Here is a 21,866-nt window from a genome sequence, read left to right as displayed (position 1 = left end):
AAAGCCCCCAAAATTGTAACCTTTCCTTATATGGAGTTGCTCCATCCCCTTAATAATTTTGGTTGCCCTTTTCTGAAGCTTTCCCAGCTCTGCAATATATTTTTTGAGGCGAGGTGACTAGAACTGTACACAGTATTCCAAATGCGACCTCACCAGATTAATGAGACACGACTAACCTTTGCAGAAGCCATGCTGGCGTTGCTTCAGCAAGGCACTATATGGTTGGTAATTCTATCTTTAATAAAGCTTTGTATCAGCTTTCCCAGAACAGAAGTTGAGCTAATTGGCCTTTAGTTCCACATTTGAGTTCTCTAAGAATTTGCAAGTGGATCTCATCTGGACCCACAGGCTTGTCAGTTTTTATTTTGTCAATAAGGCCTAGAACTTCATCTCTCATCACCACTATATGCCTCAGTTTCTCAGACTCCCTTCCTGTGAAAGTTAGTTCAGGCACAGGGATCTGACCTTTGTCTTCCATTATGAAGACAGATGCAAAGAATTCATGCAGTTTCTCTGCAGTCTTCTTGTTCTCCTTTAACACACCTTTGACACTCAAAGAACCAACTGCCTCCTGCTGCTAATGTGTTTAAAGAAAATGCTTGTGGTTGGTCTGTAAGTTTCTAACAATATACTCCTTGAAGACTTTTTTTTTCATCCCTTACTGTGTGCTTGCATTTCTTTTGCCAAAGTTTGTGGTCCTTTTCATTTCATTTATTTGTTTATTTTAGAAATATTTCTATACCACCCTCTTGCAAAACAACGTAAAAACATTTAAAAGCAATACAAAATACTCATTAAAATGACCAGCTACTCAGGAGACATTTTAAACCTCTGCATAAGCCTGTCGACACAAAAACATCTTACCTTTAGACAAGACTGGCTCAGTTAGTCTCTCTTATGTTCTACTTTTCGAGGGAATCTGTGACCCTCCAGATGTTTTTGGGCTACAAGTGCCATCATCCCCGGCTGGTGCAGATGGAGACACAACAACACCTGGAGGGCCACAGTTTCCCATCTGTGTTCTACAGACTTTTGAATGGTGCAGAAGCTGCAGCTGGTGCAAAAAGCAGCGGTGCGACTGCTCACTGGGGCAGGGTATTGCCAACATGTCATCCTGCTGCTGAAATAATTGCACTGGTTACCTATTAGCTACCAGGCTAAGTTCAAGTTTCTGGTTTTGGTGTAGAAAGCCCTATCCAACTTGGGACCAGGATACCTGAAAGACCATCTTACCCCTTAAATGTCCAGTCGATCACTGAGCTCTGCAGGTGAGGGTCTTCTGAGATACCATCTTATCAGGAGGTCTGTTCCGCCCCACATAGGAAGCAGACCTTTAGTGTAGTGGCACCTACCCTTTGGAATCCCCTCCCCTTAAATATTAGACAGGTGCCATCTCTGTTACCTTTTCAATGCCTACTTCAGACCTTCCTCTTTCAACAAGCCTTTTAAGTAGAGACCTTATCCCAGTCTGCATCTGTGTTGGAATTGCTTTTTAATATGGTTTTAAAGCTTTTTTTTTTAAGATGTTTTTAAAGCTTTTAAAAAATGTTTTTAAGGATGTTTTGTTTTAATATATTTTAAGTCTGTTTTTATGATGTTTTAGAGTGTTTTTAGTGCTTTTGTTTGCTGCCCTGGACTCCTACTGGGAGGAAGAGTGGGATATAAAACTAATAAATAAATAAACAAATAAAAATGATAAAGCCACGTTCTCCTAATTTATTTCACAAGAAAGAAGCTAGGAATATCATCTGAAGAAACAAAAACAAATCTGACGTTTTAAAATGGTTTTTATGTTGAGCTTTATGAGTGTAAGCTATCAAGAAGACTGGAGCTGAGCAAAGAAACTGCAGAGGAAGAAAATACATCTTTCCCTGGCCCTGCTGAAGCTTTTATCTCTTCCACCCTTAACTTCTTGGAGCAACATTCCTCCCTCTCCACTGCTTTATTGCCTTGTTCAGCCCCATTCTTGAATATTAGCTTTCTCCGTCTCACTTGAATTATACAGATTTACATGTCATTGTAAATGTATTCATTTTAGTACTCTCGTTCCCAGTTTACATGGGTATAGCGAGAGGAGACTTGGGATCCCCCAAATTCATATTTATTCCCTCCCCAGCCCTTCGCAAATAAACTAAGACTAAGGCTGCAATCCAATATACACTTACCTGGGAATAAGCCCCATTGAACCCAATGGAACTTACTTCTGAGTAGACACATATTGGATTGCAGCCTAAATCAGTCTACCTTGGTAACAGACAGGACTTGAGTAACATGCAGAGTGGAAATGCAGGTTCGGTGGAGGCAGAAGGAACTGCTGTTTCATGACTCAGCAGGGCCTTACCTCTGGCACAATTGGCTCCACCTTAAAATGTTGAACCTTTTGGATGAGTGTGCTTCTCCACTGAACACCTCTAAACCACTGACCAATTCATTACAAGGCAAATCCAAACACAAAGTAATGCCACTTAGAAAAGAAAATACTCTGAATTATTTTCTCCTGTCAAGCAATTCAGTTTCATTGAGCTGGTCTTGTGAATGGGTGAACTAGTGTTCAGACTGCAGGTCTATCCATCTTTGGAGCACTGCACAAAACCAGGCATAGAGTGACCTATAGGACCTGCATACAAGTTGATCCACAGGTTGCCTGTGGAAGGCGGTTCAGGTTTAGAAATAGTGGAAAAATGGTTGTGAATCAATTCTTAATCTCTGACAATCTTTGACAATTGTGTAGTGTGCCCAACACTCTTATGTTGGCACCTAGTGAACATGTCTAATCTGTTCTGTCCACCTTATCCCTTTGGACAACCATGATGTTTGAAAATGGGCAGGAGATAACAGACTGCATTTGGGGAATCTGCAACTTCTCACCTGTGTGAGAGCCCTGGGGGGATAGCATTACTTGTCCCCACCCCTTTTTAAGGGAGGCTCTGGAACCTTTGTGGCATCACCAACCATTACACCTATCCTCTCTCTCATCTCAGACCTATTTGCTTGTCTGACAACGAACACACCTCACATTAAGAAAAGGAGCAAAATGGGATGTTCTAGGATTCTGCCCAATTCAGATTTGGTATTGAATTTTCCACTAGTTCACTTATTTTCTGTACTTGAGGATCGGATTTTTATGAAAGCGATTTTCTGTGGCTATTTTCAAAAATGGTTGTTTTTCTTTTAAAAAAAACCCCTAATAAAATATCAATATTAAGAATGATAATTTATCAACGTTTCCTTTCATCTATCAATATTTCTTTTAAATATCAATTATTTCCTTTAAAAATATTGATATTAATACCACTTTTTTACAAGGAATAAAACAGATTGGTTAAAGCAGAGGCTGGTGGACAAAGAACAAATTTGAATTGATACTGGCCTGTTAGGTTGATGGAATGCTTTTAAACCAGCACCGACCAACGGATCCCATTCCTACAGCAAAGACTGCCATGCTTAAAGTGCTTAGAAGTAAAGAGTTAAGATTCAGTGGCACACAGATGTAAAATGAGCAACTAGCACAGCTGGAAACAAAACACAAAAGTTTAAAAGGGTAAGACCAAATGGAAAGAGAAAGAGAATCTGAAATTTGCCTGTCCTCGCAGGGACAGCCCATTTTTATGGTCACTTTCCGATTAACATTCCTGCAATTTGGTTGCCAATATGATGCACCGTGGCTGCAAGTGCATTGTGTGTCTTGGCGTGCCTTGAGAGCTTACAATCTTGTAAGGGAGGGTGCATACTAGGTTTTAAATAGCTGCTGACTACACCCTCAAGCAAATTTTACAGGAGGCAGTAACTATCATCCTGTTTCTTTGTAAGCAGATATAATCACTGTCCATCCCGAGAACTGCTCCTTATCGTTGTTCAAACTTTCTCAACGTCAAGGCTGAGATGGATGTGCAAACACAGCAGTGTGCAAAACTGGTACAGCTGCTTCAAACACCAGAGGTTTTTTTTCTTTTTTAAAGGGAAAGCGTAATTCAGCCAAAGAGCTTTGACGGGCCAAACTATGTGTATGTTAAGCATATATTTGCCCTGTTCACATATAAAGCAAGGATAGACTACTCTGTATGTTAAAGTGGAAGATGTAGAGGAAAGGAGAGAAGCTCACAGCCCTCCCCTGCCTTACCTAGTTGTTCTCTGTAGCTTTAAAGCAGATGCCTCCCACCCTCGCTCTTATACTGGAAATGAACCAGGCAGGGAGGAAGCTGCTTATTACAGATGAGATCTGTTGGCCAGTGCTGGTTTGAAAGCATTCTGTTGACCTAACAAGCCGGGATCAATTCAAGCTTGTTCTTCTTTGTCCACTAGCTGCTGCATTTACTGATTTTTCCCCTCGCAAAAATATTAATATTGATATTTTAAAGGAAATATTGATAAATTATTATTATTATTTCCATTTATAGACCGCTTACTATATAAAAGATCTCTAACTGGTTTACAATAGAATACACAAGGCACAATAAACAAAATCAAATTAATTTACAAAGCAAAATACATAAACAATATCCATAAACATAAACACAGTATAGAAGTCAGAATTCACCAAGGGAAGCCCGTAAGCCACCCTCCCCGCTCTATGAAAGTGTCAGAAAACTGAAATTATCTTGACCATGGAGGAGGGCAGCAAGCAGGTAAAAGGTTATCAGTCCCCTGGTGCGGCTTCCCGCCATCTCTCTTGCCTCTCCTTCCTCCTGAGGGGGGGGGAGCGCCCGCCAGCTGTGAGGCTCCAGGACTCAAGCCTCAGCGGGCCTATGTGTCCGTTGTTCTGAAGGTGGAGCATCTCTCTGGGAGGCAGGTTGTGATCAGAGAGCAGGGCAGGCTTTAGCTGGGGGCTAAAGAGGGTTGCTGTGGTCTTTATGTTGATGGGGGGAAAGCATAATAAATCCCAGTTAACATCAGTTAACGTAAATGAAAGGAAATATCAATATTTTAGAGGCAGGGTTCCCCCCCAAAAAACCCCCATTTTTGAAAATAGCCACAGAAAATTGCTACAAAAAAATCCGATCTGCAACTACAGACAATAAGCGAATTAATGGAAAAGTTGGTACCAAATCTGAACTGGGTGGAATTCTAGCACATCCCTACTTGCTTATAGCTTTTGGAGCTTCTTCTGGGAGGAAGGGCAGGGATATAAATTTAACAAATACATACGTAAGTAATAAATAAAGCAAGAAAGGGAGACATTGCTCCCCACTCGCCCATTCATTCAGTTATGTGTAAAGATTAAACAGTAGATGACCCCCCCCCCAAGTTTAACATACTTTCTATGTCCAGTTTGGCCTGTAGTTCCATTTTTTTGGAGGCCAAAGTAGACATGAGGTTAATTGTGTGAATGCAATTGACGTACATGTTTTTATTATGTAAACAACTGAGAGAAGCCTGAGCAGACTTAGGACCATGGGGGTTGAGGTGAAGAAAAGTTTAACTATTTACCTCCCTGTCACGGTCCTGTGAAAAATCTCTTCCCTAAAGCTTCAGCGTGCATTTCAAGGGCAGCTCCCACTGTTACCCACAGAATGCAAATAGCTACAGTATGGAGAGCTGATCTTTGTTAGAACAGTGGAAGTGAGAGAGTTAAACTTTCCCTCTCCACCCCTCACAGTTCTGAGGCTCCTCTGGCTTCCCCATGGCTGCTATTTGCAAAACAAAAATATATACATTAAATGCATTCATTCACACTATATATTTCAATAATCAAACATGTTTACATTCACACAGTTTATGTCACCTCTAGTCTGCCCACCTCTAGTTGCCAGCTTGAGATCCAGCAGCTCAGCCCCATGTTACGGCTTTCCACGGGTTGTCACCAGTGAGTATCCTGTTTCTGGAACTCACCCCCCCCAGCCCAAACACTGAGAGGGCAGAAGAGGGAGCTCTGCAGTGGCAAAGGTCAGTAGGGCTGGGCAGAAGGGTGCCTCCACCCAATCCAGACATGCACACCCAGCTTGGCACAAAGGAGGTTTGGACTGCAGCCTAACATGCATTCTTAAATCTCCCATTAAAATCAGTGAGAACTACAAACACTTATATGAACAACTTTTTACGTTATGGGGAAAGGTCTGAATCAGGAATGAAATAACTTATGTGTAACTTTGAGATGAGGCATAACTTCATGTCCTGATCTTTTACGTCAGGGGTGGGGAACCCTCCAAACGTTGGACTCCAACTCCCATCAGCCCCAGCCAGTATGGCAAATGGAAAGGAATGGTGGGAGTCTGTAGTCTGACAACATCTGGAGGGTCATAGGTTCCCTCCCCTTGTTTTACATTGTTGAGCTTCCAATCATATAATTCTATTATTCTATGCCATTTTTGTCTTCCCAGCATTTCAAATAAAGGAATTTAATATCTTCAGCAAGACATTCCGTCTCTAGATCCCATTCACACCCTCCTAAACAACACACAAACAAAACTACAAGCTGTATTTTAGTTTCACGTTGATGCTTCACTTTGCAATCTTGAACGTTTTAGTGTGCACCCCCCTGAAAAATATCTGTTTATTGTAGCCTTTCACTTATGTGGGAGAAAACAGAAGTGTGCCCTTAGGCACACCCTAAGTAGATGGTAGATCAACCCCTTATCTTTTTGTTACTCCAGTTTTTGAGAGGTTGTGGGAAAGAGGTTTTACCCCCTCCCTGAATAAGCCTGCTATTAATTGCAGCTCACTTGCTTTGTCTTAGGTACTTCATGTAACCACGGAAAAGTGAACCCATACAAAGTTCTGCCCTGGGTTCCAGTTCTTGGCAATAGGAATTCCTGGGGTCCTAAAGACCTTCCCTCTTCCCCTCTCCTTTAGTGCACTTTTCCTGTCTCTGTCCTTGGAATGTCGACCTATCAATCACGGTGCATCTTTCCTTTGGTGGGTTCGTTTGAAATCAGGCACTCCCTTTAAGTCCCTAGTTTCTTCAAATACTATTACACAATGTAGGTGGATGTTGCCCTGGGCTCCAACTGGGAGGAATGGCGGGATATAAATCTAATTAACAACAACAACAACAACAACAACAACAACAACAATAATAATAATAATAATAATGTTAAAGAATCCACAACCTCCAAATGGCAAATGCAAAATTTGAAATCTTGGCAAAGAGACTAATGGATGCTGTGCAGAGCTGATGTGCAGGCACTCGTTAAGAATTCACTGTACTGATTGATTGATTGATTTCCCGCCCTTCCTCCCAGCAGGAGCCCTGTAAATTTAAACATAAGTAAACTGTAAAATCATAGTACAATACAGTGGTATACATGTCTACTTCAAAAGTAAGTCTCTTTGTGTTTAATGAGGCTTACTCCAAGGTAAATGGGTGCAGGGTGGCAGTTTAGTTTTTGGTTTAGGATTAGTATTGGAGGAAATAGGGGGTTTGTGTCTTTAATAGCTGTATCTCCACAACCAGGACCAGCAGGAAATAGCTGACTTCCTATGGCAAGCATTTCAGAGAGAAGCAACAATGACTGTACTCTCTAATTTTGTATTAAGCCATGACCCCATGGCAGCCAGGTTCTGTCAGGCCACCCTCATGATAGCCTTTTTGTGACTGGTACCCTCAGCACTCTCTCTCACAATTCTAAACGTACCCCCTGGTCCAAGGAGGTTGGCAACCCCTTCATTAAGAAATACTTCTTAATGGGAATTAAGAAGTAATGCAGGGTTGCCATTCGGGGAGGGGGTGATGGGAGGAAAAAGATCTCCTTCCCTCCAGCCCAGCTTGCGAGTCTGAATCCTACTGCTTCTCAGCTGCAAATCTTGGAGCTGTCTTCGGCAGGAGAGATACTGGCTTCCCCTCCTATGGGATCTCTGTTACTGTTGCCAGCCAGTATCCGGAGTGGAAAACAGGTTTTGCCCCAATCGCAATGATCTCTCTAAATGCAGCAGTTTATTCTGCCCCCTCCAAATGAATGGCAACCATTCACTTATGTGGGAGAATGTAATGGCCTGTACTCAAGGCCTTGCCGCTTTCATGGGGGCTGGACCTGTTTTCTGGACTTGGCGGCTTCTGCAATTTGCTTTTTAAAAAATCCTTGTGAAAATTCTCCAGCATTTTGGTGCAAATTTCTCCTAATAAAACACACTTTTTGTAGACCGTTTTGACTAATGTACACATTTTTGCAAGCCATTTCTCTTCATATAATGCCTTTTGCATGTTATTTTCCCTCATACATGCTTATGCATACTTTCCCCTAATATACACATTTTTAAAAACATTGATTGGTTGGCAAACTGCACTGCAAAATTCAGATGTGCAAATCTTGAAGGATGGCTGTGTTTCGGTTCTCATATTGTTTTGGAAAGTGCAAATTTGAGAGATTTGACTTTAAATGTGAACTGAATAAAATTTCTCCCTTACCCCTAATAGAAACTCAGCATAGCGTATCTGGGTGCAGTTAAAAAGCTTGAAATGTGAATGGAATCAAGTTTCTCTCCCATCCCCAGTCAGGGATGCAGCACCCTGTGGCCCCTCAGGTGGTCTTAGACTCCAGCTTCCATCATCCCTAATGGTCAGAGATGATGGGAGCTGAGTTATAACAACATCCAGAGGTTCCCCATGCTTGCTTTATGTTATTTAACCTGCAGTTGGCCCTAGAAAAGAGGCAGTCATGGCTGAAGGTGGCAGGGCCAGATTAAGCTAAGGAGGGCCCCTAGGCTGATTCTGAGCCGCCCGCCATCCCATCTCCCCCGCTTCACCTACCCTTCCGCTTTTTTTGCGGCTGCGCACACTGTGCGCACAGGTTTGCCATCAATCCAGATGGCAGCCAAGGTTTCCCTAAGGGGCTGAAACCTCTGCCGTCATCTTGGTTGATGGCAGCAATGTGCGCATGTAGCACGCATCCATGCCATCAACCAAGATGACGGCAGAGGCTTCAGCCCCTTAGGGAAACCTTGGCCGCCATCTTGATTGATGGCAAACCACAAAAAACAGCGGAGAAAAAGGTAAGTGAAGCTGGGGGATGGCGGGCGGTTTGGAAGCTCTTGTCCCGCGATCCACGGCTCCTGTCCTGCTTCCGCTTATTGCAGGCCCCCAAGAGCTGCGGGCCCCTAGGCTTCAGCCTACTAAACCTAATGGATAATCCAGCCATGGAGGGGGGAGGAGACTGATTTTGGCTGTGTTTTCCTCCCTTGACATGATCAGCGCACATGCTGTCATGGCTCATCATTCTCTGACCAGACTGTGGCTCCAAATGCAGCAGCAGCACGAGCATGAGCCCTAAGTGAACCAAGTGAGAGAAGGAAGAGGTGGGGAAAGGGGAACACACTGCCCCATCTAATCTATTCCTTTTTCACATGTGTGATCTAGCTGCAGTCCTTACAAATAAGTCAGTAGCATTATCCCTCCATATTGCAGACGGGGAGACTGAGGCCTAAGGTCACCTGATGGGTTCATGGCAGAAGCAGAATTTGAGCCGTGGACTTCTAGACTGATAGCTCACAGTGCTCCACATCAGCTCAGAAATAAGTCCTGTTGAGTTCCGTGGATGTATGCCCTGGTGAGTCTGTACAGGAGTGTTGTCTCAGGCTGCAAACCACATCCCAGCTGGGCAGCAGAGGGACTTAACAGAGCAGCAGTGTCACTGCCACATCTGCAGTCTTGCTCCTCATGCTGGCTGGGGCAGAAGGTGGGGGACAGGCAAATCAGGAGGCAGAAGAGGGAGCTCTGGGCTGGCTGAGCGATGCTGACATGAGGCCGGCAGGGCTGGGCAGAAGGCCACCTCCACCCAATCCGACTTCTCCCCAGCCCAGAGCAAAGGGACAGCTTTAGTTTCTTAGCCAGGCTACACCAGTTCCCTAAAACACAACTACTTTGAAGAAAGACCGTTTGACCTCACCTCCTTCAGTGGCGTAAGCTTAGGAATGCAGCCACGTACGCCTTCCAGTAGGTAAAGATCCACATCAGACATTTAAAACACATCCCATGCACATTTACAGCACATGACTTCCCCCAAATAATTCTAGGAATTGTGGTTTTCCCCTCACATAGCCACAAATTCCCAGCACCCTTAACAAATGACACTTTCCCATTATTCTTTGGGGAAGTCATGTGCTTTAAATGCATGTTGGATGTGCTTTAAATATATGGTGTGGACCTGACAGCTGCAGCTACAACTAGCTAACCTATGAACTGGTGTAATGCCGCTCCTTCTTCAAGGAAGGCAGGATATAAATTTAATAAACAAATGAATGCAACTTTGTAAAGTCAGTCATTTTATAGTTGCACCTTGCATCCCAAATGCTTGTAAAAATAAGGGCCAAACTACAAGTTACGTTAAATGCACAATTTGCTCATTCGTTTCAGTTTGCTCATATGGCTCATCAGGAGCCATGGGAGAAGCAACAGGATTAAAACTTTCCCCCTTGCCCTATGGTCCTGAGAACCCCACCTCCTCAAGCAACTAGCAGCTTGAGATCATGCTGCATGGAAGAAAGGGTTAAGCCTCCATTCTACCCATGCTGCAGTCTGAATAAAGATCCCCCCCCAACTTCTGTTTCTATAATTTTTAGTTTGGCCCTAACACTACAATTTGCTTCACGCTTATTTAGAAATTGCCCCATTGAACTCAGGCATATTTATGAGTAAAATGTGGGCTGTATGTGGGCTTTACATTTTTAGCTTGAAACACCTCTAGAGCTTTGGAGCAACAGCAGAAAAGTCCCTGCTTTCCTCTGGTGCCATCCTGATATCCCAGCTGATGAAGTTTAGAGCAGGACCTACCTGATTATTGTATCATTCATTTGTGTGAGAAAGGTATTTTCTGTGACTTGCCAGTAACTGGTACAATTCAGAATAGCTCCCTTGAGAGCACTAACAACAAAACCCATACAGCTTTTCAGCAGAGCATAATCAATAGAACTATTTCATTAAAAAGGAATGTGGCTAACCATTTACCGCACAGAATTCACTCTATAGGAAAAATATTATCATGGATTGGTAGGTCAATTAAAAGGGTGCTTACAATAGCGTGACTCTGTCCTGCTGGAATATGTGGGAGCCACTTCACTCACTATGACTTCCTCAACAGATAACACTTCCAGGCCAATCTCAGCTCCCACCAGCATAGCAGTCACTCATACGTGCATCACCCACACACAACAGTGTAAAAATACTTTTCCAACACAGAAGCACAGAGCACCTTTGTAGGTGAAAATAGGCCACAGATTTACCTTCTACTACATGACTGCACTGGTATAAAATCTACTATATGGATTGCAAGGGGCCAAATGGTCATTGGAAAAGAGCAGAATTCTGTCAGCCCATTAATTGGTTATGTACACCACATGCTATCCCACCTAATGCGGCTGATGATCCTGTCTATACAGAAGTGGATGGCCAAATTTCCATTATTTTTTTTAACAGAAGCAGTTTAGACCCGGTATTTCATTCCAAGTTCCACTGAAACCAATTCAATTTTCTTTAGAAATGTTCAGGATGGTGGGTGGATAAATGATTTTAACTTTTCACCTCACCACCACCTGGCAGCAAATCAGGTAAATTACAGTGCCAGCCTATTAGGGATGAAAGGATCTGTCAGTTTCAGTTCTCTCCATTTCTCATTTTTCCAGTCTGAAATTCAGTTTTCCACATTTCTGCAGCAATTTGCAATTTTTTAAAAAATCCTAATGAAAATTCTCCAGTATTTTATTACAATTTTCTCCTAATTTTCTCCTCAAAGGCTCTTCTCCGGGTCCCGACTCATAAGGAGGCCCGGAGAACGACAACTAGATCTAGAGCCTCTCAGTGGTGGCCCCCGAATTATGGAATGCCCTCCCTGACGAGATACGCCTGGCGCCTTCTCTTCTATCTTTTCGGCGCAAGGTAAAAACCTACCTCTTCGCCCAGGCATTTTAAATGCATTTTAAGCTTAAACTTTGTAATTGAAATTCTTATTTTAATCTTTTAATCTTGTGCTTAAATATGTTTTATAACTGTATAATGAAATTCACACTTGCTCGTATTTTAAACGTATTTTATTCTGTTGTACACCACCCTGAGAGCTCAATGCTATAGGGCGGTCTAAAAATGTAATTAAATAAATAAATAAAATAGGCAGTTTTGACTAATGTACACATTTTTGCAAGCAATTTCTCATCATATAATGTATTTTTATGTTATTTTCACTACTACAGGTATATGCATTTATATGCACACATTACCCTAACACATGCATTGTTGTAAACATTGCTTGGTTGGAGAACTGAACTGCAAAATTTGGTTAAGTGCGAATTTCAAAGGAGGCCTATATTTTAGTTCTCATATTGTTTCAAAATGTGCGGATTTGATAGATTCGACATTAAATGTGAGCTGAATCGAATTTCTCCTCCATCCCTACAGCCTATACACATTTCCTCAGGACTGAGTCCCACTAAGTTCAAAGGGGCTTGCTCCCATGTACACTGCTATAGGATGCCCCCCCAAATATACTGTATATCAAAGCCTAAATACGTTATGCATATTTCCTCCCACTGTGTTTCATGGGGCTTGCTCCCACAGACGTCTGCAGAGTATTGCAGCCCAAACCATCTTCTATTGTTACTTTTTCCTTTCTTAGTGCAACGATTTCAGGATACAACTTTTTAAACAAAGTTAGCACAGCACTTCCTGTACACATCAGCAGAGATCAATATCTCAAAAACAGACACATTAAAAAAATACTGCAGCCAGACAGCTGTATTTTGTACAAAGCGTATTTCAAAAAGCTAAGTAATAGTGAGCTGGGAAGTTTCAGTTAGAATGAGAAGAAGCAAATACCATATCGCCTCCACAATGCATCCTGTGTTTTCACAATCATACCTACAAGCTCCATGAGTGATTTAGCAGTAAAAACCTGAACTCCTGTCCTGAGATCTCCAGCTGTTGCAACAGGCAAACACCATGAAGCAAAGAAGCTGTTTCTGAATTGCTCTGCAAAAGTTTGACTTTGAAAAGGTTTAGAAGGGCAACCCGACCTAGCTTATAGTTAGCACAAAAGTCACAAAAAGGAAACCACAGGTAGCAAGAATAAAAGTATAACAACAATCCAAACCTGCTTGCTCTTTTTCAGGCCTGCTGCCCTTGTGTATCTCCTGGTCTGATTTCCTTTTAGCAAATCTATTGAGCAGGTAAGAATATGCTTATAAGAGTAAGGATGTGTACATTCCTTTCAGAAAATAACACACCAACTGTGTTTTCCCCTCTCAGGAACTGAAACTCACCGGTGCCTGAAGATTTTCTTCCCTGTAGATTTAGTGTCCGATTACAGAGGCCAACACTTGTTTCACCTTCTCAGAAGACTCCCCCAAAGTCAACTCCTCATAGGCAAAAGATTACCCCAAAGCAACCTAGCAATCCTTGAAAACATTGAAGAAAGGGAAAAAAGTCTCCAGTTATACAGTTCAGGAAGACATTTATCCCTTGCTGTCAGGACAGCCGCACAGCAAAACAGGCAGCTTGCTTTTAACTTGGCACCACCCTTCAGCTCTGAGCTCACAGGAGCCTCTGTCTGAAAAGGTTGACTGGAGGAAAAAGGCGTTCCCTGTAAGGGTCCACACCGATGTGAAGGATGTACCCCAGGCAGATCATGCTTGTGACTCAACTGCATACTAAATTGCTAAATAAACACCCTGCCTATTGTTAAAACTTTGCATGCTTTCCTCTGTTTCCTGCGTGGCTAATTTAGAACTTTCAGATTGTAATCATGAGATTAGATGAAGAGGATTAGCTCTGTATTTGTTGTCATTTTGAGTTTTAATGATCCATTTTTCTGCACAAAGTGGGAATATTATCTGCTTTGTTGAGTTTTATTGATCTGTTTTGTCTGCTGCTCTGAGTAGACTATGTGAAAGCTTGCTCTGTAAATATATACTTAGTTAAGCATTTATAAACTGGATTCTCCATGAGAAAACAGCTCTGAAAGTGGAATACAACGAAAAGTAAAAATGTAACCTACAGTTTAATTAGGGTTAGCTCGCAAACCTGTTTTCATTGATGCAGTTAGCTAATTTAAGACTTAATGCAGCTAGGTAATTTTAGACAATGGTTGGACAAGGTGGTGGTCCCTTACTTGAATATGTGGTAAGTTGGCCCTATTACATTGGGGGCCCTTGTGCTCCTTCTGCTAAGTGGAGACTCTGACTTCTCTTGCAAAGTCCTGCCCTAACAGCACCACTGGTGAGCAATAGGGTATGTGAAGTAATAATATAGAAAAGTGCAATTAGAACATATGCAGAGTACAGTTAGGACGTGCATCTATCTATGGGGCCTCTTAAATGTGACGTTGCTTAAGGCTCAGCATGTCTAAATCCAGTCCTGAACCCTGACCTGACATACCCCCAGATCTCCAAGGCAAGCAAGGGGAAGGCAAAGCACCTATTTCTCCCTGTACTTGTTGGAGCCAGCCTGGGAAAAAGAAGGCTGCTTGTTTTGACTGCAAGTGCCTGTTCTGAGCAAGGAACAAGCATGCGCAGCCACACTGAGCAGGATTTAACTTCCCATTCATCAGCTGTAGAGCAGGGGGTTAAATCCTGCTGCTTTGGCTGCTGGTGTCTGTTCCCTGCTCAAGAACAGGTGTTTACAACCACGACGGAACTAACCCTGCCCTCCCGTCCATCAGCTGACGTCACAAATAACAGTGGGCATGGTTTGGTGGAAATTGCCACACAAACCTTTTCGGACCCCCTAGTGAGTTAAAACTGACCAACAGACCAAAGGTTCCGCACCCCTGGTGTAACAGAAAGAAAAACAAACACACTCTGAGGTCTCAGGCAGAAGTCCTGCTCAGTCCTCCTACTTCTGATGCTTTTAATTGGAAATGCTAAGGCCTGTACCTATCCCCCGCATGCAAATCATGTGCTCTATCCCTGAGCCGTGGTCACTCCCGATAACATTGATGATATGGACAATCTACAAGCAATACTAGGATAGCCCTAGTATTGAATAGCCTAAAGTAAGACAAGTACAAAGAATTCAAATAAAAGATTTATTGCTATAATAACCAAATTATCTTGTAAATATGGCTACCTGAAAAACTAACAGGTCCACCATAATTCAAATTCAAGCATGTGTTTTAAATTATGTTTTAAATGGTTTTTAAAAGATGTGTTTTTAAATTTGTATATTTGTTTTTAATGTTTTTAGTATTGTAAACCGCCCAGAGAGCTTCGGCTATGGGGCGGTATATAAATACAACAAACAAATAAATAAATAAATAAATAAATAAATAAAAATTCTGCTTGTAGATTGTCTCTCATGTATCACAAGAACTACAGCTAATAACAATAAATTATTGTTTGAGAAGTGATTAATTCTTTACCTGTCTGAATATATATTGTCAAATAGGGTTATATTCATTTCCCACAACATAACCTCCTTATAAAATAATAGAATAATCTCATACTTTTAAACTGTGTTTTATTGCATAGAATGGGTAATTAAAGTATTTGTCACTGGTAATTATTTTTTACCAATATAGCTATTTTTTTAAAAAAAATGATTCTTCAAGCGAACATGTCTAATACTAACAGAATTGTAATGAAGAAGCACTCAGTGCCATCTCTCATCTCCTTCTCCTTTTGCTTATGCCTAACAATGAAATAATGAACTACTAGGGATACATAAATCCATGTATTTATTTATTATTTGATTAATATCTCACTCTTCCTCCCAGCAGGAGCCCAGGGCGGCAAACAAAAGCACCAAAAACACTTTAAAACATCATAAAAACAAACTTTAAAATACATTAAAACAAAACATCTTTAAAAACATTTTTTAAAAAGCTTTCAAAAACATTTTTTTAAAAAAAGGTTAAAATATATTTTAAAAAGTTTTAAAAACATATTAAAAAGCAATTCCAACACAGACACAGATTGGTATTTCTGGTTTATGTTTCATTCTTACATTCATTCTGTCCCACTTTTTGCATTAATCTGTTTTAAAATCCAGATTGAAATTACACAGGTTAAATACACATTGTATCCCAGTGTATGCACTTCTAAACCTATTTTATCCTCTAATGCACACTTTTGACACATCCTGATACCTTTTTTTAGCCAAGAACATCACAAAATTCAGAGAAGTGCAAAAACAAAATAATAATTACATTTCCATCAACACATTAGGCTGGGAGATGCAGATCAGATCAGTTCACATTGTAATTCACAGAAACTGGAGACTTTATGAATCCCTATGAACTAACATTAAATAATCTGAATGCAAATAGCCAGATGAACTGCTATGATGTATTTGCAACAGTTTGCCCTCTTACCATCCTATTAGTTCACAAGCCTGTTTTTCCCCTGAACTTTTGCAACTTTAGACATACCAAAAATTGGGGGCAAAAATAACGCTTATAACCACTTGCATAATATGCTATCATTCAACCATCAGCTAACAGCCAAAGCAGAAAGCAAATAGGATTATACAAGTGGGACTTGCAACAAAAGGCCCCAGTTCTGTTTTAGACTGCAATCCAATCAAGGGTGTAATTGTCCAGGGTGTCTGGAGGGTCTTAGACCCTTTACTTTTTTGGGAGCAGGGTCCCAATGTCTCCAGCATCCAAGCCAATCAGCATAAAAGGGGAGTGTGTTAGCCACTGAGAAGACTCTTCTAACATGCTTCCTTTTCCTCTTCTGCAGATTGGAGCCAATCAGAGTAAAAGGAGGTGAGTCAAACACGGAGAAGACTCTTCTCAGTAGTTAACACTTTCTTCTTTCATGCTTATTGGTTCCTAGGCATTATCAAAGATCTCATTATCAACACCATAGCAAAAAAAGGGGAGGGGGCATGATTAACATGAAGGGACCCTGCACTTCTTAATTTCCCACTACACCACTGAATCCAAAACGCACTTACCTGGGAGTGAGTCCCACTGAACCCAGTGGAGCTTACTTCTGAGTAGACATGAATTGGATTGCACTGTTAGTCAGTCAGCTATGCCTTTCTCCATGAGCGTCCATTCCCTTCCCCCTTCCCCCTGGCTTTCTCGTCATCCCACTGCAATAGTCAGTCAGCGTTGCATGGCCACAAAACAAGCTTGGTCCTCATTTGTATTTGCTGGGGGAGTTCAGTCCATAGGGTGGCTTTCTCTATAGATTCTTAAACCACAAGAATTTTTTTTTCCTATTAATGAATTTCTCCATTCTTTAATTTGGAGGTAAGAAATGGGATCCTGTGCAAGTTTCCTGAGAATAGATTGATCATTTGCATGCTTACTGAGTTCTATGGGATTTACTCCCCTGCAATCATGCTTAGGATAGGTGAAACTGACCACGAGGGAGGAGGAGCTTGGGCAGGAGGAAAGGCAGAGGAGGAGGGGGAAGCAGGTGGGAGGGGGAGGAGATGTGCAGGGCAGGTTTGATCATTTGCATGCTATTGAGATCAATGGGACTTACTCCCCTGCAGTCATGCTTAGGATAGGTGAAACTGACCATGACGGAGGGGGGAGGAGAAGGAAGAGGAGAAAGAGAGGGGGAGGGGGAGGAGGAGGGAAGAGGAGAGGAGAGGAGAGGGGAGAGAGGAAAAGAGGGGAAGGAGAGAGGGGGAGGGGAAGGCAGGTTTGATCATTTGCATGCTTATTGAGTTCAGTAGAATTCACTCCTGTGTAATCATGCTTAGGATAGGTGAAACTGACCCCACCTTTTTCTTCTACAGCACACACAGGGAGTCTCCCACCCAAATTACAGCCCAAGCTGTCCTTTGCCACACCCATGCCAGATATTTATGCCACTTCAAACAGTCATGGCTTCCCCCAAAGAATCCTGGAAAGAGTAGTTTGCGAAGGGTGTGAGAGTTGCTAGATGTCCCATTCCCCTCACAGAGTTATAATCTCAATGATTCTCTAGTAAAAGAGGCTGACTGTTGAACCACTCAGGCCACTGGAGCTCTATCAAGTGAATAGGAGTCTCCTAACAACTCTCAGTACCTTTCACAAACTACACTTCCCATGATTATTTGGGGGAAGCCATGACTGTTTAAAATGAAAAATATGTGTGGTGTGGCCCCCTCATTAGCCAAGCCAAACAGCTGTTAGTCTGACAATTGGTTCTTACTGAGCACGCTTGCATTACCATAGCCTCCAATTTTAGTTTTCTTAAATTAATTACAAATCTGCCATGCATTTTTTGTAACTTTGAAACTGCAGAGGATGAAGGTCAGGGCAAGGGCAGTAATAGGTACTCTGTGAACATGGCTGATTTTTAATTAATTTCAACAAATTATGGGACCACTGGCAGAAAAAAATCCTGCAGGGGACTGGATTATTTTACTTTTGTTTTCGGCTTTGAACCCTGGATTCTCTCTGAGTGTTTTGTGTATCGCCATGAAAATCAGAGGGTTGTTAAGCAAGCATTGCTTGGTTCAGGACTATAAGTTTTGTAAGATTCTGCTTTGAAATGAGCTTATGGGAAGCAACAGAATGGCATGAGGGTATTTTCAATTTAACATGGCAAAATGTGAAAAATCCCTGCTGGGTATAGCATACAGCCACTCTTGTGGCTGTATGATGTCCCATCTTTGAATCTAAAACAAAGTCCAAAAGAGTTGCAATTCATAACAAAATTCACTAATAGGCAAAAAACCTGCGGTTTAAAAATGTACCTATAGCCAACAGATATTTCTATCAAACTTTAAAAAGCAGGAGAATTGGACAGCTATAATGAATGCACCAGGGGAGCAGGAGAACTGACCTCCTCTCTGAGATACTGGACTGCCCTACAAATTTGTCAAAATGCAAACACCATTTGGGTTAGTCTTTCACAGTCTAATCCACTTCCTATGTAGCTTGGAAGAATTTGGTAACATGTGCTTCTGAGCATATGGTGAGTGGTGGCAACACCTGCCACCTTCAAAGATGGAGTATTACAGTTTTGTATTTTAGTTGGTGTTCTTATTTTGGTTCTTTTATGTGTTACTACTGTTTCTACCGAGAATCTAACCTAGAAAATTATATTTCTCTCATTCATCCTAGAAATCTGTGTCAAATTTATTTGTATTAATTTCAAAGTCTTTTTATTGGTCAATGTCATATGATGGTGAAGACAGCCTTTTGTGATTCAAACTGGAGGTTATGCTCTATTTCTATTTTGTACGCATGAGTTGAATCTGAAACTGCAGTTTGATGTAAAATCAGACTGATTACAATATGTTGCTACTTCAGCAATGACTCTAGCTGTTGGAAAAAACAAACTTGGCTTGCCCAAGACACATGCTTAAAGTACTCCACTTAAGGAAAGGTGGGCATGGTCAATTAAAAACATAGAGCACACCTAGAATTTTGCTAGAATATATTTCACCTCCCACTGTTTTATCTTGTGCAAACTGAGACGTTCCTCATGTCCATCGGAAACTATTTTGCAGAACAGTCAGTGCCATTATTCCACAAATGTTTTTGAGCTTTTTTTTAGTGTTGCAAAGTGTTGCTGTACTTCACATATTCACAGAAACAGAAGCAAAAGAAAATGATATACTACAGGAAACGTCACTAAAATTGCAAAGTAAATCAAACATATTTAAAGTGACTATCTGAACTATATCAACTCTTTTAATATTGTTGCTTCCTCCCTGCTATAACAAGTTCAGCACAGTACATGTCTTGTTTCTGTTATTTAGGCTGATTGCAGGTGTTGCCACCACTCACCATATGCTCAGAGGAACATGTTACCAAATTCTTCCAAGCTACACAGGAAGTGGATTGGATTGTGAAACCCAAATGGTGTTTGCATTTTGACAAATTTGTAGGGCAGTCCGATATCTCAGAGAGGAGATCAGGTCTTCTGCTCCCCTGGTGCATTCATTATAGCTGCCCAATTTCCCAGCTTTTTAGATAGAAATATATGTTGGCTATAGGTACATTTTTAAACTGCAAGGTTTTTTGCCTATTAGTGAATTTCTCTGCTTTTTAATCCAGGAGGTAAGAAATAGGATCCTGTGCAAGTTTGTTGAGAATGGATTGATCATTTGCATTCTTATAGAGTTCAGGAGGATTTATTCTCCTGCGGTCATGTTTAGGATTAGGGTTGCCAGGTTCAGGGCCTGAGACTGATCCTGTATCTTTATCTTTATCTGTATCTTTAGGAGAAGAGAAAGTGAGCCAAGTGCAGGTGTTCTTGCAACACTGTAATGGGAAAAACCACAAGGTGGAATTCTCCCTTCCCCCTGCACAACTTTTAAAGATACAGAAGACCTCTTGGAGGCCAGGCCTGGCAATGGCTCATAGCTAATGCAAATAAAGGATTTGATTTGATTTGGAAGGGGAGATGGAAGGAGGGGATTAGAAGGGGAGGGGGAGGGATGAAGGAACGGGGAGGGATGAAGGAACGGGGAGGGAAGGGGCAAAAGGGAGGTGATGGGAGGGAGGAGGAGGGGAGGGCAGGAGTGATCATTTGCATGCTTATTGAGTTCAATGGGCTTTACTCCCATGCAATCATGCTTGAAAATGAAATGGACTGCCTTCAAGTTGGTTCTGAATTATGGCGACCCTATGAGTAGGGTTTTCATGGTAAGCAGTATTCAGAGGTGGTTTATCATTGCCTTCCTCTGAGGCTGAGAGGCAGTGACTGGCCCAAGGTCACTCAGTGAGCCTCATGGCTGTATGGGGATTCAAGCCCTGGTCTCCCAGGTCATAGTCCTAGGACAGGTAAAACTGACCATCGGGGAGGAGGAGGTGGAGGGTGGAGGGGAGCGGGAGGAGGGGGATTGGAAGGAGAGGATTGGAAGGAGAGGGGGAGAGGAAGGGAGGAGTGAAGGGAAGGGGAGGCAAGGGCTAGAGGGAGGGGATAGGAGGGAGGAGGAGGGGAGGGCAGGTTTGATCAATTGCATTCTTTTTGAGTTCAGTGGGATTTACTCCTGTGCAATGACGCTTAGGACAGGTGAAACTGACCTGGGGGAGGAGCAGGGAGGGGAGGAGGAGATTGGATGGGTGGGCACTGGGCAGAGGGGAGGTCCTTTATTTTCCAAAAGGAAAACACTTTGAACAGTATTGTTGCTTTTCAGGGTTTCCCCTACCTTTTTATTCTACAGCAGGCACGTGTAGCGTCCCACCCAAATTTAAACCAAAGCTGTCCCTGGCCACATCCACACCAGACCTTTATTTCACTGTCTAGTCATGGCTTCTCCCAAAGAATCCAGGGAAGTGTAGTTAGTGAAGAGTGCTGAGAGTTGCTAGAGATGCCCTCTTCCCCTCACAGAGCTTCAATCAGAGTGGCTGACTGTTAAACCACTCTGGCCACTGGAGCTCTGGCAGGGGAATAGGAGTCTCCTCTCAGCACCCTTCACAAACTACACTTCCCTGGATTCTTTGGGGAAAGACATGACTGTCTCAAGTGAAATCAAAGTCTGGTGTGGGTGTGGCCCCCTGATTAGGCAAGCCCAGCAGCCGTGAGTCTGGCTTTTAGAACACTGACAGTTGGTTCTTACTGAGCATGCCTGACATTATCATTCAATTCAATGCTAAATTTCTTAAATTAATTAAAAATCAGCCAGTTATTTTTTTAGCTTTTAAACTGCAGAAGATGAAGGCCAGAGTATGGGGCAAGGTCAGTAATGGGATTACAGGTACTCTGTGAACATGACTGATTTTTAATGAATTTCAACAGATTATGAGAACTCTGACAGAAAAAGTCCAAAAGGGATCTCTTTTCTCTCTCTCTCTTTTTACACTTTGAACTCTCAATTCTCTCTGACTGTTTTGTGTATCGCCATGAAAATTTAGAGGGTTGTTAAGCAAGCGTTTCTGCGTTCAGGACTATACGTCTTATAAGGTTTTGTTTTGAAATGAGCTTATGTGAAACATCAGAATGGCATGGGGGTGTTTTCAATTTAACATTGCAGAATGTGAAAAATCCATGCTAATTATAGGATACAGCCACTCTTGTGGCTGTATAATATTTAAAATAGACCCTGACATTTT

The 21,866-nt window shown here is 42.0% G+C and overlaps 1 protein-coding gene across 6 annotated transcripts in view; it reads right to left on the bottom strand.

Annotated features, from left to right (window-relative positions):
• Positions 1–21,866, bottom strand: part of RAB27B (RAB27B, member RAS oncogene family) — a 188,071-nt gene that overhangs the window by 44,450 nt on the left and 121,755 nt on the right. For 2 of the 6 annotated variants that reach the window (XM_061614815.1, XM_061614807.1), the window contains exon 1: positions 13,180–13,460. The exons of 1 other annotated variant lie outside the window; for it this stretch is intronic. The gene's annotated coding sequence lies outside the window, so the exon portion shown is untranslated. Of the gene's footprint in view, positions 1–3,370; positions 3,896–7,046; positions 7,072–13,010; positions 13,060–13,179; positions 13,461–21,866 lie in introns of those variants that run through there. 3 more of the 6 variants (XM_061614832.1, XM_061614842.1, XM_061614800.1) reach the window with 3 other exon arrangements.

Source organism: Rhineura floridana, chromosome 1, assembly GCF_030035675.1.
Source record: "Rhineura floridana isolate rRhiFlo1 chromosome 1, rRhiFlo1.hap2, whole genome shotgun sequence".
NCBI classification, from domain to species: Eukaryota; Metazoa; Chordata; class Lepidosauria; order Squamata; family Rhineuridae; genus Rhineura; species Rhineura floridana.
The sequence above is the reverse complement of the archived record's forward strand: the minus strand, read 5'-3'. Positions and strand labels throughout refer to the sequence as shown.